General features: G+C 43.4%; 1 protein-coding gene across 1 annotated transcript in view; it reads left to right on the forward strand.

Moving 5' to 3' along the window:
- The window catches only part of LOC126214893 (UDP-glucosyltransferase 2-like), a 105,746-nt gene that overhangs the window by 35,761 nt on the left and 55,848 nt on the right, over positions 1-14,137 (forward strand). The gene's annotated exons all lie outside the window — the stretch shown is intronic.

The raw sequence follows: 14,137 nt of genomic DNA on the forward strand, positions 1-14,137 counted from the left end.
AGGTGTTGTTGATATACCTCGATGGGGACAGCTGAAAATGTGCCCCGACCGGGACACGAACCCGGGATCTCGTGCTTACATGGCAGACGGTCTCTCCATCTGAGCCACCGAGGACACAGATGAATAGAGCGACTGCAGGGACTTATCCCTTGCACGCTTCCCGTGAGGCCTACATTCGTAACTGTCCACATTCTACATATATAATGTACCTAACAGATCGAGGTATATCGGCAGCTGAGGGTTTCAGTTAATTATCCTTTATTCTAGAGAAGCTGCGCAGTCATCAATGGTATCTGTTCTTTCGAGAGCAGTTACTATCTTCATATATATTTAAAAGGCTACCTGGCCATTGACCTTTGTCAGTGCTAATGCACACAGGTTGCCCAAACTCTTACGGGAATCGTCACCTTAGTGTGCGAGAGTAATGAGTGGATGGGCAAATATCTATTAGGTAGATTACGTATGTAGATTGTGGACAGTTGTGGGTCTCACGGGAAGTGTGCAAGGGATAAGTCCCTGCAGTCGCTCTATTCATCTGTCTCCTCAGTGGCTCAGATGGATAGAACGTCTGCCATGTAAGCAGGAGATCCCGGGTTCGAGTTGTAACACCTCCGTTTATTATTCCGACCTAATCTGATCGAATAGCAGCCCAATATTTATTATTAACATGACTGTGAACCTAATGGGGCTGGTAATCGGAATTGACTGCTACGGAAGTTGTTACTTTCCAGTTCGTTCTGCTCAATACTATAATACTGAACGTCTGGTAATGAGGAACACCAACACAGTTTTACTAATTACGAACTTATATTCTTCTCAAAACACGAAAAGGAGACTGCCACTGCCTTCGTCATAAATATCTAACTACGGCTAATATCAGCACAGGCTTTCTTCATTTTCCGTTATCGTCACACGCTAATCCATCACTGCATCCAACACTGCAATCCAAGGTTAGGCCGGCGCGGTAGACGCGAAACCAAATATCGGCACTAGTAACGTCACTGATCACTTTCGTAATGACACTTCTTCACTTTCCCGGTATTAATCTATTACATAGGGGTCTAACCACGGCGATGGCGACACCCTTCTCCGTTAAAGCCCTGTATTACAACAATGGCCTTCACACACACACATATATACCCGCCAACCACGCTGGCGCATCTCGACACTCGCTCTCTCAACACGTCGCAATCGATTGTTCGTCCAATCGACCTGTGCCGAGTGCAAAGTTATAGTAAGGGCCTACGGACCCCTTACATCCCCGCCCTAGAAGACTTCTTTGGAGCCTCTGGCGTAAAAGAATCGGCAAAGAAACTAGATATTATTGCATCTGAACAAAACACACAGTGTAAATAATTAATGAAATTACAATTTACCAAATAATCCCTCAACTCTGGCAGTGGGCTGCCTCCATAACAATATTCTACAAAAGGTTATTACATCTCACAAACATGGCATTGCCCAAATCACAATTTTCCATCAAGCAGCAATAATAAAAAAAAATGGCTCTGAGCACTATGGGACTTAACTTCTGAGGTCATCAGTCCCCTAGAACTTAGAACTACTTAAACCGAACTAACCTACGGACATCACACACATCCATGCCCGAGGCAGGATTTGAACCTGCGACCGTAGCAGTCGCGCGGTTCCGGACTGAGCGCCTGAACCGCGAGACCACCACGGCCAGCAGCTCTACAGTCCATACTGAATGTAACACACAACATACAATCAAAAATTATTATGTGAACACATGACATACGAGTTATTATATTACAATTGATTTGTTACAGGTTTTACAGTTATTCTCAAGTAATTGTCGACATGAAATATGAAGTTCTAGTAATAATACATCAGAAAATACAATCAAATAACCATTCCCCTTTTTCAAATGTCCAATTAACAACTAAATGTTCGAAACATGTCTTACTCAACTACATCATGGAGCTTGAACACCCCATTTCAGACATTCGCCCCAATCGAATTCTACTTCCTCATCTGGGTTATCCCTGTTCTCGTGTGAGTAGTACATTTTTATGTTTTCCACATGCTCCTTACCATGCACTCTCTTTGTCCATGCATATTCCAACTCCACCGTGTTAGGATGACCAATTTTTATAATCATGTATGGTCCCTTATAAACATGGTTGAATTTGAGTATTTCAGAGTTTATTTTCTTTGATTTTGCATGAACCTTTACTAGTACTAAGCCTCCCACTCGGTAAGTTATCGGTTTCACTAGCTTATCGTGTCTTTCCTGTCTTTTTCTAGCCTTCTCCTTCATACTTAATTCCACTAGTTCCAATTTCCTTTCCCAGATCAATGAACTTCCTGGTGGGTAGGCTAGCAACTCGCGAAAAATACTGTCAGGTTCTTGATCTAGCAATACTTCACATGGTGCAAACCCTGTAGAATCATGCGGGAGGTGATTCCTGACCCGCTCAATTTCTTCCAAATATTCTTTCCATCAACCGTGCTTCCTATGACAGTATGTTCGGCATAAATGGTTCAATTCCTTCATTGTTCGGTCTGCAGGGTTAGAAGCTGGCCTATATCTAGAAATGGCAATTTGCTCTATTTTATGTTCATTTAGCATCTCTGTCCACTCCTTTGACCTTAATTGTGACCCATTAGCACACAAAATTCGTTTAGGAATACACATCTTTTGAAAATAGTCTTTCTCAAACTGGTTAATGATGGCTCTACTAGTGGCCTTCTTTAATGGGTAAAATTTTATGTACTTGGAAACCAGTTCTTCCAATACTAAGATTTGTGTGTAATTCCCTCGTGAGGCAGGAAGTGGCCCAAAAAGCTCCACTGCTACTATGTCCTTAATCGCTGTTGGTACAATTTGGTGCATATATCCTTTGTGCTGTACTGTAGTCGTTTTAGATTTTTGACGTCACATGTACTCAGTATCTTACGTATATGCCTTCCCATGTTGTTGAATGCACAATCTGACTTCAACTTTTCCAGACACTTCTTCGATCCATAATGCGCATTACTACAGTGCGTATACCAAATTAATTTCTCTACCACATGCTCAGGCACACACAGTTTCCAGTTCTCCTCACTCTCCTTGTTTCTTTTATAAAGTATCCCATTGTGAATATAATAAAATGTGCGAATTCTTTCCTCTCCTGCACACCTGTATTTGTTTTTAACTGTCTTTAATTTCTCATCCTCGTTCTGTTCCCTGTGCACATTCTTTAGGAACTTCTTTATGAATTCTTCATACTGTACTCCTTTCATCAGGTTAATTCTAACTCCTTCTCCTTCCAGCCTGTCCACCAACATTCTTCTCGAGTCAGCTGGTAATCTTGACAAGGCATCAGGTATTATATGGGTTGCTCCTGGCTCATAAATTATCTCGAAGTCATAGTCCTATAATGCCAGGGCCCATCACGTTAGTCTGCTATGCCTCAATTTGCTTGTGGTCAGAAATGTCAGGGCTTTATGGTCAGTCACCACTTTCACATGCCTCCCCGCCAAATAACGGAATCGCTTAGACCCCCATACGATTGCCAATGCCTCCCTTTCAGTAATCGAATATTTCCTCTCCCAAGCATTTAAACTCCTGCTACCGAACGCTATTGTTCTTACTCTCTCACCATTTCTGCTCCTCTCCATTTGGTACAAATGTGTCCCCAGTCCATAGTCAGAGCTGTCCATTCCCAAATAAAAGTCCTTGGAAAAATCCGGGTGGTACAATATGTCTGCACTACATAGTGCTTCCTTGATATTCTCAAACTCTGTTTGGCACTCTGCACTCCAATGTCACGTCATTCTTGCCTTGGTCAATTTCCTCATACTCGGGGCATTAAGTACGGATCCCTTGACAAATTTTCTATAAAACTCACAAACCCCAAAGAACGCTCGCAACTGCTTCTTACTATGGGGGGGGGGGGGGTCAGAAAATTTCTAATAGCCTCCATTTTACTAGGATCAGGATAGATACCCTCCTCTGATATTATATGGCCCAAGAATTTTATCTTTGATTTGCCAAATTCCGACTTGTCCAGGTTTACAGTTACCCCTGCAGTTTCAAAAGCTTCCAAGACTGCATCCAATCTATCCAAATGTTCTTCCCATGATTCACTTGCTATCAAGAGGTCATCCACATAAACGGTGACTTTTTTAAGTAACTCCTCGCCCAGTATCTTATCCATTGCTCTTATGAATTCAGACCCTGACACACTAAGCCCAAACGGCAACACTCTAAATTGATAGCACCTCCCTCCATAAGTAAATGCTGTATACTGGCGGGACTCTGTCGCCAATGGTATTTGCCAGTAACCGGCAGTTAAGTCGATACTACTAAGTACCTTCGCTCCTCAGAATTTTTGAATCAGTTCTTCTATAGTCTAAGGCTTGTCCCGCTCCGGCTCGATGATCTTGTTCAATGTCCGTGAATCTAAAACTATCCTCACCTTTCCATCCCTCTTATCAACAACAAATAGGGGGTTATTATATTGACTGTTGGCCGTTTCTATAACACCAAGGTCCATCATCCTCTGTATCTCCTCATCTACCGCTCTTCTTTTCGCCTGGTGAATGGAATACTGTTTTATATTGAATGGTTTATGGTTCTTTATCTTTAGCTTACACTCCACCCCTTTTATGATACCTGGCCGTTGAGAAAAGACCTCACAACGCCTGTATAACACTGTGGCTAATTTCCTCTTAATCTCCTTATCTAGGTGTGTCATTTCCTCCAACTTTTTACTGATCTTATCCTCTTCATGTCGATCCTCTCGTGCTAATCCCTCAAAGTACATCAACACTTCTTCTTCTAGTTCCTCTTCCCCGTATCCTACTGTGGGTTCCTCTTCATAACACAAACTTCTCCTTTTTAACTCTCCCTCTTCTTTGATTGCACTACCCTCAGCAAACTTTAACCTCTTCTCTTCTCCCTTTCTTCCTTTGACCTTGATGGTACCTTCATCAAAACTCACTACTGCATCAACTGCATTCAACCAATCTATTCCTAAAATAATTGATGTGTTCAGTCCAGCCACCACCAAAAATGTTGCTTCGTATTCTTCTCCCTCTATCTCGAAGGTAATCAACACTTGTTCTTTAATAGGCTTACTCCTTGCACCCAATGCATTCACAATTCTCACTCCACTCACCGGGAAACTAGGCAAGCTAATGTTTGCTTTCAGTACCTGTTCATATAACCTCTTGGATATTGCACATGCTTCACATCCTGTGTCAACTAATGCCTCAATATTCAGTCCACATAGCTTGATCCCTATCATGGGTAGTTTAGGTTCTTTGGGAATCTTACTTCTTTCCTCCAGTAGATCTCCTCTTAGATCTCCACCATTGTCATGTCATAGTAGGTTTATTCTGGTCCTTGTAGCTCTCACTCCTGACCGGAGCTCATCTGGAGTGTAATTCAGTTTTCCAGTCTCTCCGCCTCTTCTATATGCACTGTGTCATTCATCCGCCTATCCCTTCCTCTCTCATGATCTCTCGGTTCTTCAGTCCTTCTCCAATCATTCCTCCATTGCTGTTCACCACCATGGTTCCTATACCTATGGCCACCACCTCTTCCTCTATAATTAGACGAATTATTAAAATGATTCCTTTGTCACCACTCCCCCCCCCCCCCCGGTTTTGATCATTAGCTTGGTTGTGTTCCTGTGATCGAACAGATTCCAACTGTTCCAGTATCTCCATCAAGGCCTTTCTATCTTTAATCAGGCTCCCAGATACAGTTTCTAGCATTCTCCAGCTCAATCTACCTTTTATCGCTGATATCATTATATCATCACTCAGGGGTTGTTCCAAGGTCTCATTTAATTCCCACAAATGTTCAGCAAACTCTCTCAATGTTCCTCTCCATGTATTAAGTGACTTGCGGTGTAGTAGGTCCTCAAGTGCTGCACACTGATGACTTTTGGACCAGTATTTCTTCAAGAATTCCCCTTCAAACTGATCATAACTAGTAATCCCTTCCTTCCTCCTGACTCCCCAAGTGAAGGCCTCACCTTCCATCCTATCTATTGCAAACTGAATCTTGTCTGCGTCTTTGAAATGTGCTGGGAAAACTCCTTTTAACCATTTCATAAATATCATTGGGTGCAATCCTCCTTTTGGTTTATACTTCTGCCCTGTATTGTTTTGGACATACCGACTATCACCGCTCATCAAGGTAACGACTCTAGCTTCCCCAACGGTTAAAGTTGCATTGCTAATTCGTTTATCAATTTCTTCTGTCTTGCTCTCCAATTGTTGCACTCCATGTTGTAATTGCCTGACCTCCATTGCAACCTTATTGTTATCCTCTTCTCGTTGCACAGCTATAGCATTTTTCAGATTGACAGCCAGTTGGTTTTGCCTATCTCCTATCCCCTTAACTGCATCATTGCATTGTTTCTGCATCTGTGTCACCTCAGCAATTCGATGATTGCAATTTCTTTCCACTTTGGTGATCCTTTCTTCCAATTAGGCTTTAGTTTCTTTAATATCGTCTTCTATCTTTTTTGTTAACCTTCCTCCCATCTTCTCCGCACCTCCCTGGACTTGGTCTATGCTCTTCTTCAGCTTACTCTCTCTCTTGTTGATGTCCATCTTCAGTCGTTCTTGTAACTCCTGCATTTCCTTCTTCAGATTATATTCTATCTTCCTTTCCGATGTTTTGATCTCTTGTGCCACAGTTTCCTTAAATGATTTTTCTAAGCTTTCTTTGGTTTCTTGTAAATCTTTCTTTAATGATTTGAGGAACATTTCTTCCCTTTCTCTAGTTTCTTGTAAACCTTCCTCTAATAATTTGCGGAATATTTCTTCCCTTTCTCTAGTTTCTTGTAAACCTTCCTCTAATATGAATTTGAACTTCCTCTAATAATTTGCGGAATATTTCTTCCCTTTCTCTAATTTCTTGTAAACCTCCCTTTAATGATTTGCGGAATATTTCTTCCCTTTCTCTAGTTTCTTCTAATCTCTCTTTTGTTGCCTTGGTTTCGTTTAGCAAGTCTGCTAACATCGACCGTATATCCTCATCCTCTGAAACTGGCTTATCTCTCATCGTTTGTCCCGGTGTGCTAATGGGCTTTCTAATGACAATCCATAATCACTGATTCCTGAATCATCTCTGTCTTCCTGTCCTATCCCTTTCCTTTCAGCTACTGCCTCACAAACCTGCTTATCTTCAGTAGACATGTTTGGTTTATTTTTAATGCACAGGCAAGTAATATAAAATAACCTCTTATAACCCAAAACACTCCTAATTACCGCTAAACTAATCAAACAGTAACTGCAGTATCTTCAGTTAATCCCAAAATTGATACAATACATATAAATACTGAACATAACGACTCTCAAAACCTAATAAATTCAAATATCAGCTTTCACATACACAGTTTATGTAAAATGTTTTAAATAAGACAAATCACACCACTCATTAAATTTATAAATGTAAAATCTCCAAAAACAATGAGCATATCTGTATAATCACCGTTTAGACAGCGCAGTATGCATAAATAAGCATACTATATTTCAGAGTATGTTTCGTAAAATTCTCTGAAATTACTGTAATTGGGCACTTGTCCTAAGGCAAAACAAAGTTTGAAACTGTTTATTTATTGTGAAGATAGTATATTGCAATTTAATGTTATGTGCTAACCAGTTGTCTTCACTCACCAACTGACGTTACCACGAGTCGCGATGTTTTGACGTTTGAAGTGGGCGTGGCGCTTTTGTGACGCGCCGCTGTACTGCCGCCGGAGTCGCGTGAAGTCGCACTGAAGATCTGTGGTGAGTCGTCGTAGGTTTGAAACTGTTTATTTATTGTGAAGATAGTATATTGCAATTTAATGTTATGTGCTAACCAGTTGTCTTCACTCACCAACTGACGTTACCACGAGTCGCGATGTTTTGACGTTTGAAGTGGGCGTGGCGCTTTTGTGACGCGCCGCTGTACTGCCGCCGGAGTCGCGTGAAGTCGCACTGAAGATCTGTGGTGAGTCGTCGTAGGTTTGAAACTGTTTATTTATTGTGAAGATAGTATATTGCAATTTAATGTTATGTGCTAACCAGTTGTCTTCACTCACCAACTGACGTTACCACGAGTCGCGATGTTTTGACGTTTGAAGTGGGCGTGGCGCTTTTGTGACGCGCCGCTGTACTGCCGCCGGAGTCGCGTGAAGTCGCACTGAAGATCTGTGGTGAGTCGTCGTAGGTTCTCAGTCGGCCAATCCGTGGTGCTGCAGGCTGGCGTAGTTTGTAGTTCGGCTGCTAGATGCCGGGTTGGCGCTCGGTGTCTCGGAGTCACGCTGGTCGCTGTTCAGTGTAGCGTGTCTCTGTCTGACCCACTCTTTGCACAGGTAGTTGGGATGATGTGTGAAATCACCTCGCGCATCGAAGCTCTTTGGCGCGTCTGTGTGAGGTCATTCAAGAATTGCGTCGCCACATAAATTGTCGCCTGCATAACAGTTTATGGGTCCACATGAAGTTCCTCGATTTTCATCATTCAAAAAGCAATTTCGGTCTTAACATTACTATTAAACACTTCTTTAAAAAATCTCGTGACCAATTCTTGGCTCGTTTTGTTGTGGTAATGTTCACACGTGTCTTTCTTTGGTGTTCACTTTTCACAGTTTTTCGCGCGGATTTACGCGTTTGCTCATTATAACACAGTTCATCGACACTACTAATCTTATCTAATATGGCGAAAAAACAGTTTATTCACAATCGTAAGATGCTATTACTTCATATTGTTCAAGATGCACTGTTTCTTGTCGCGATTTTAAAGTTAATACTCGGTCTTCATCCGAAATTGAAAAACATTTTCTCACGTTAAGCAAGATAAAATTACCTTTCTTCTTTACTATTCGTCCAAAGATTTCACTTGTCCTTTCACGGTAAGCCATGGTGTAACACCTCCGTTTATTATCCCGACCTGATCTGATCGAATAGCAGCCCAATATTTATTGTTAACATGACTGTGAACCTAATGGGGCTGGTAATCGGAATTGACTGCTACGGAAGTTGTTACTTTCCAGTTCGTTCTGCTCAATACTATAATACTGAATGTCTGGTAATGAGGAACACCAACACAGTTTTACTAATTACGAACTTATATTCTTCTCAAAACACGAAAAGGAGACTGCCACTGCCTTCGTCATAAATATCTAACTACGGCTAATATCAGCACAGGCTTTCTTCATTTTCCATTATCGTCACACGCTAATCCATCACTGCATTCAACACTGCAATCCAAGGTTAGGCCGGCGCGGTAGGTGCGAAACCAAATATCGGCACTGATCACTTTCGTAATGACACTTCTTCACTTTCCCGGTATTAATCTATTACATAGGGGTCTAACCACGGCGATGGCGACACCCTTCACCGTTAAAGCCCTGTATTACAACAACGGCCTTCACACACACATATATACCCGCCAACCACGCTGGCGCATCTCGACACTCGCTCTCTCAACACGTCGCAATCGATTGTTCGTCCTATCGACCTGTGCCGAGTGCAAGGGCGTACGGACCCCTTACAGAGTCCCGGTCGGGGCACACATTTTGAGCTATCCCCATCGAGGCATATCAACAACATCTGTCGGCAGTTAAGGGTTTCAATTAATTATCATGCAACAGAATATATTTGTCTAAATGATCTTCGTATCGTTAACAATCTAATAACGTACAAAATTTTGTGACAGTTTAATTTAGTAGTTATTTCTGTCGACGTAGTTCACCTGTTACATTTAATGCTGTTTCCTCAACCTCTTCTGCTCTTTCCAAAGCTCCTTTATCCCTTATCTTGCACATTTTCGTCAGATTCTACGATAATATTGCTTTAGGTCTGATTATAACTCAGTCATCAGCAGCGGGCCGAGCCACAAGCAGCCGCAGGGAAGTAATCGATTTTGTTACATTTTACGAGTTCCTAACCAGGAGCGAATTGTGTAGTTCCACCTGTGTGCTTTCCTGGTTGAGTTTCTTGAGTTTGTGCGTATTTATTTAACATTTAATAGAGACCTCGCGTTTTCGTTTGCATCAGACAGTAAACCGATTTTGTGACATATTCAAGCTCTTAATCAGCGAATTATTTACACTCATGCACAAAAATTAAGGATAATGCTGATACATGGTGAAACAAGGCTCTGGTGGGCGGTTTTCGAGTTTAAATCACCTCGGGGTATGATCATGCGGTGCATTTGACCTGCGGTCGTCGCACGGTGGCGCTGGCAGCAGTCCACATCTGCAGAAATGTGTTGGTGCATGTCAGAGTATGGTGCAGCGAGTAAGTGTGCAGACGTTTTCAGACGTGCTAATTGTGTGTTGAAAATGGCTCAAAGAACACATATTGATGACGTTATGAGGGGTAGAATACTAGGGCAACTGGAGGCTGGTCAAACACAGCAGGTCGTAGCACGGGCCCTCCGTGTGCCACAAAGTGTGATCTCAAGATTATGCCAACGATTCCAGCACACAGGAAACGAGTCCAGGCGCTACAGTGCGGGACGTCCACAGTGTAAAACACAAGAAGACCGATATCTCACCATCAGTGCCCGCAGACGGCCACGGATTACTGCAGGAAGCCTTGCTTGGGACCTTACCGCAGCCACTGGAACAGTTGACACACAGTCTACAGACGACTGAAGAGACATGGTTTATTCGCCTGGGGATCTGCAAGGTGCATTCCACTGACCCCTGGTCACAGGAGAGTCTGTAAAGCCTGATGTCAAGAACACAATACATGGGCATTGGAACAGTGGTCCAAGGTTATGTTCATAGACGAGTCCAGGTATAGTCTGAACAGTGATTCTCGCCGCGTTTTCGTCTGGCGTGAACCAGCAAGCAGATACCAACCCCTTAATGTCCTTGAAAGGGACCTGTATGGAGGTTGTGGTTTGATGGTGTGGGGCAGGATTATGATTGGCGCATGTACACCCTTGCATGTGTTTGACAGAGGAACTGTAACAGTTCAGGTGTATCGGAACGTCATTTTGCACCAGTATGTTCGCCTTTTCAGGGGTGCAGTGGGTCCCACCTTCCTCCTGATGGATGATCACGCACGGGTCGACCGACCTGCCATTGTGGAGGAGTACCATGAAACAGAAGATATCAGGCAAATGGAGTGGGCTACCTGTTCATCAGGCACCAGGACGGTGTGGCCGAGCGATTCTAGGACCTTCAGTCTGGAACCGCGCGATCGCTATGGTCGAAGGTTCGAATCCTGCCTCTGGGATGGATGTGTGTGATGTCCTTAGGTTATTTAGGTTTAAGTAGTTCTAAGTTGAAGGGGACTGATGGCCCTACATGTTAAGTCCCACAGTGCTCAGAGCCATCTGAACGACTTGAACCTAAACCCCATCGAGCACGTCTGGGATGCTATCGGTCGTATCGCTGCACGTCTTCAAACCCGTACGACACTTTAGGAGCTCCGACAAGCACTGGTGCAAGAATGGGAGGCAATACCCCAGCAGCTGCTCGACCACCTGATCCAGAGTATGCCAACCCGTTGTGCAGCCTGCGTACATGTGCATGGTGATCATATCCCATATTGATGTCGGGGTACATGGGCAAGAAACAGTGGCGTTTTGTAGCGTGTTTCGGGACGATTTTCTCAACTTATCACCAATACCATGGACTTAAAGATCTGTGTCGCGTGTGTTCCCTATGTGCCTAGGCGATTAGCGCCATGTTGTGTGGCACCCCATTCTGCAGTTATCCTTAATTTATGAGCATGAGTGAAGTTTCACCTGTGCGCTTTGGTAGTTCAGTTTTTGAATCTCTGCATGTTAATCTCATTTATTAGACATAGTTCTTGCATTTCCCTTCGTGTCTACAGTAGAGTACTGTATAGCACATCAATTGTCCTTGTTTGTCTGTGTAGTGTAGTTTCCCACGGTCTTTAGTATGAATAGGGACTGTGATGGGTGTGTGCAGATGCGAGCCGAGTTAGTGACACTTGGCTCTCAGCTCCAGGCTGTGATGGCTTAGATTACACAACTTGAACGTGCAGTGGATGGGCGTCACTGTTGTGGAATGGCAGTGCGGATCCAACGGACGTCCAGCATGTCTGAATCTGCCGATCGGTCCGCGCTGGTGACCAGCCCAGTTACTGCTCGCACTGAGGCAGCGTGGCAGGTGGCGAAACACTTCCCAGGAGGCAGCATGTAAAGCCTCCCTGACAAGTCTGACAAACAGGTTCCAGATGCTATCTGTGGCTGACACTGTCCGTCACCCAATGCAGTCGCTTGTCCTGCTTCAGAGGGAACTTCTCACATTCAAGAACCAGGCAATCACAGAGGGTGAGGTTATTGGTAGTTGGGAGTCCAAAATTTAGGAGCGTTAGGGGGACACTTAAGGACATGGCTGCCAGCGACCGGAAGAAGGACAATGAGCACTCCGTGTGCATACCGGGTGGAGTCATTCCACAGTGGAAAGGATCATTTGGGATGCCATGAAGAGCACAGGGTACAGCGAACTGCAGGTGGTGGCTAACACCGGTACCAATGTTGTGTGTCGCTTTGGATCGTAAGAGATTCTCTCTGGTTTCAAGCGGCTAACAGAAGTGTAAAGACTGCCAGTCTTGCTTGCGAAATGAAAGCAGAGCTCACCATTTGCAGCTTAGTCGAAAGGACTGATTGCGGACCTCTGGTACAGCCGAGTGGACGGTCTGAATCAGAGGCTCAGAGGGTTCTCCGACCGTGTAGGCTGCAGATTCCTAGACTTGCGCCATAGGGTTGTGGGGTTTCAGGTTCCTCTGACTAGGAGGTGGCTACACGGGTAGCAGGGGTTGTGTTTTGTGGATGGGCGGTTTTTTTTTTTTTAGGTTAGAGAGTCTTGGGGAAAAACAAACAGGGCTTCAATCTCGAAGGCTACAGGTCGGACATAGGAAGAACGTAAAAACAGGAACCATCAATATAACGGTTGTAAATTGTCGTAGCTGTGTTGGGCATGTACCAGAGCTCGAAGCACTAATAGAAACCACTGATGCTCAAATCGTTATAGGCACTGAAAGCTGGCTGAAGTCGGTGATAAGTTCAGCAGAAATTTTTGTGTGGAACCTAACGGTGTTCCGAAAGGATACGCCAAACACATATGGCAGTGGCACGTTTGTTGCTGTTAGAAGCAGTTTAACTTGTAGAGAAACTGAAGCAGATAGTTCATGTAAGTTAGTATGGGCAGAGGTAATTCTTGGCAACCGGAATAAAATAATCAGCAGGTCCTTTTACCGACTTCGCAACTCAGATGATGCTGTTGTCGAAAGGTTCAAAGAAAATTTGATATTAATTTCACACACGTACCCGACTCACACAATTTACCAATATTTTGGCGAAAATACATTTTTCAATCCGGAGTTACGCATAAAACATCATCCGAAATTGTGCTAAACCCATTCTCTGAAAATTATTTCGAGCAGTTACTTCATGAATCTATGCGAATAGTAAACGGCTGTGAAAACACTCTTGACTTCTTAGCAACAAATAATCCTGAGCTAATAACGAGCATCAAAACGGGTACAGGGATTAGTGAACACAGGGTTTTCGTAGCGAGACTGAATATTGTAACCCCCAAATTCTCCAAAAATAAACGAAAAATATACGTACTGGAAAAAGCAGATAAAGTTCACTTGACGCCTTCCTGCGAGACAATCTCGGATCCTCCCCAAATAATAATGAAAGTGTAGAACAGATGTGGCTTGGATTTAAAGAAATAGTGTCAGCAGGAATTGAGAGATTTATACCAAATAAAATAACAATCGACGGAGTTGATCCCCCTTAGTACACAAAACGGGTCATAAGACTGTGGCAGAAACAAGGGGAAAAGCACGCCAAATTTAAGCCCACGCAAATTCTCCAAGATTGGCGATCTTTTACAGAATCTCGTAATTAAAACGGACATCAATGTGAGATACTTGCAGTAGTTTCCTCAACGAAACTTTGTCTCAAAAACTGGCAGAAAATGAATGAGAGTCTGGTCGTATGTGAAGTGTGCTATCGGCAAGACACAGACAACACCTTCTCTGCTCGATAGCAGAGTTAGTAAACACGGAATTCCGAAATTCCTTCACCAAAGAAGGCGAAGTAAATATTCCAAAATTCGAGTAAAGAGCAACTGCCAACATGAATAACTTACAAGTAGATATCCTCGGAGTTGTGAAGCAACTTAAATCA

The sequence above is a fragment of the Schistocerca nitens genome, chromosome 12, assembly GCF_023898315.1.
Source record: "Schistocerca nitens isolate TAMUIC-IGC-003100 chromosome 12, iqSchNite1.1, whole genome shotgun sequence".
Lineage (NCBI taxonomy): Eukaryota > Metazoa > Arthropoda > Insecta > Orthoptera > Acrididae > Schistocerca > Schistocerca nitens.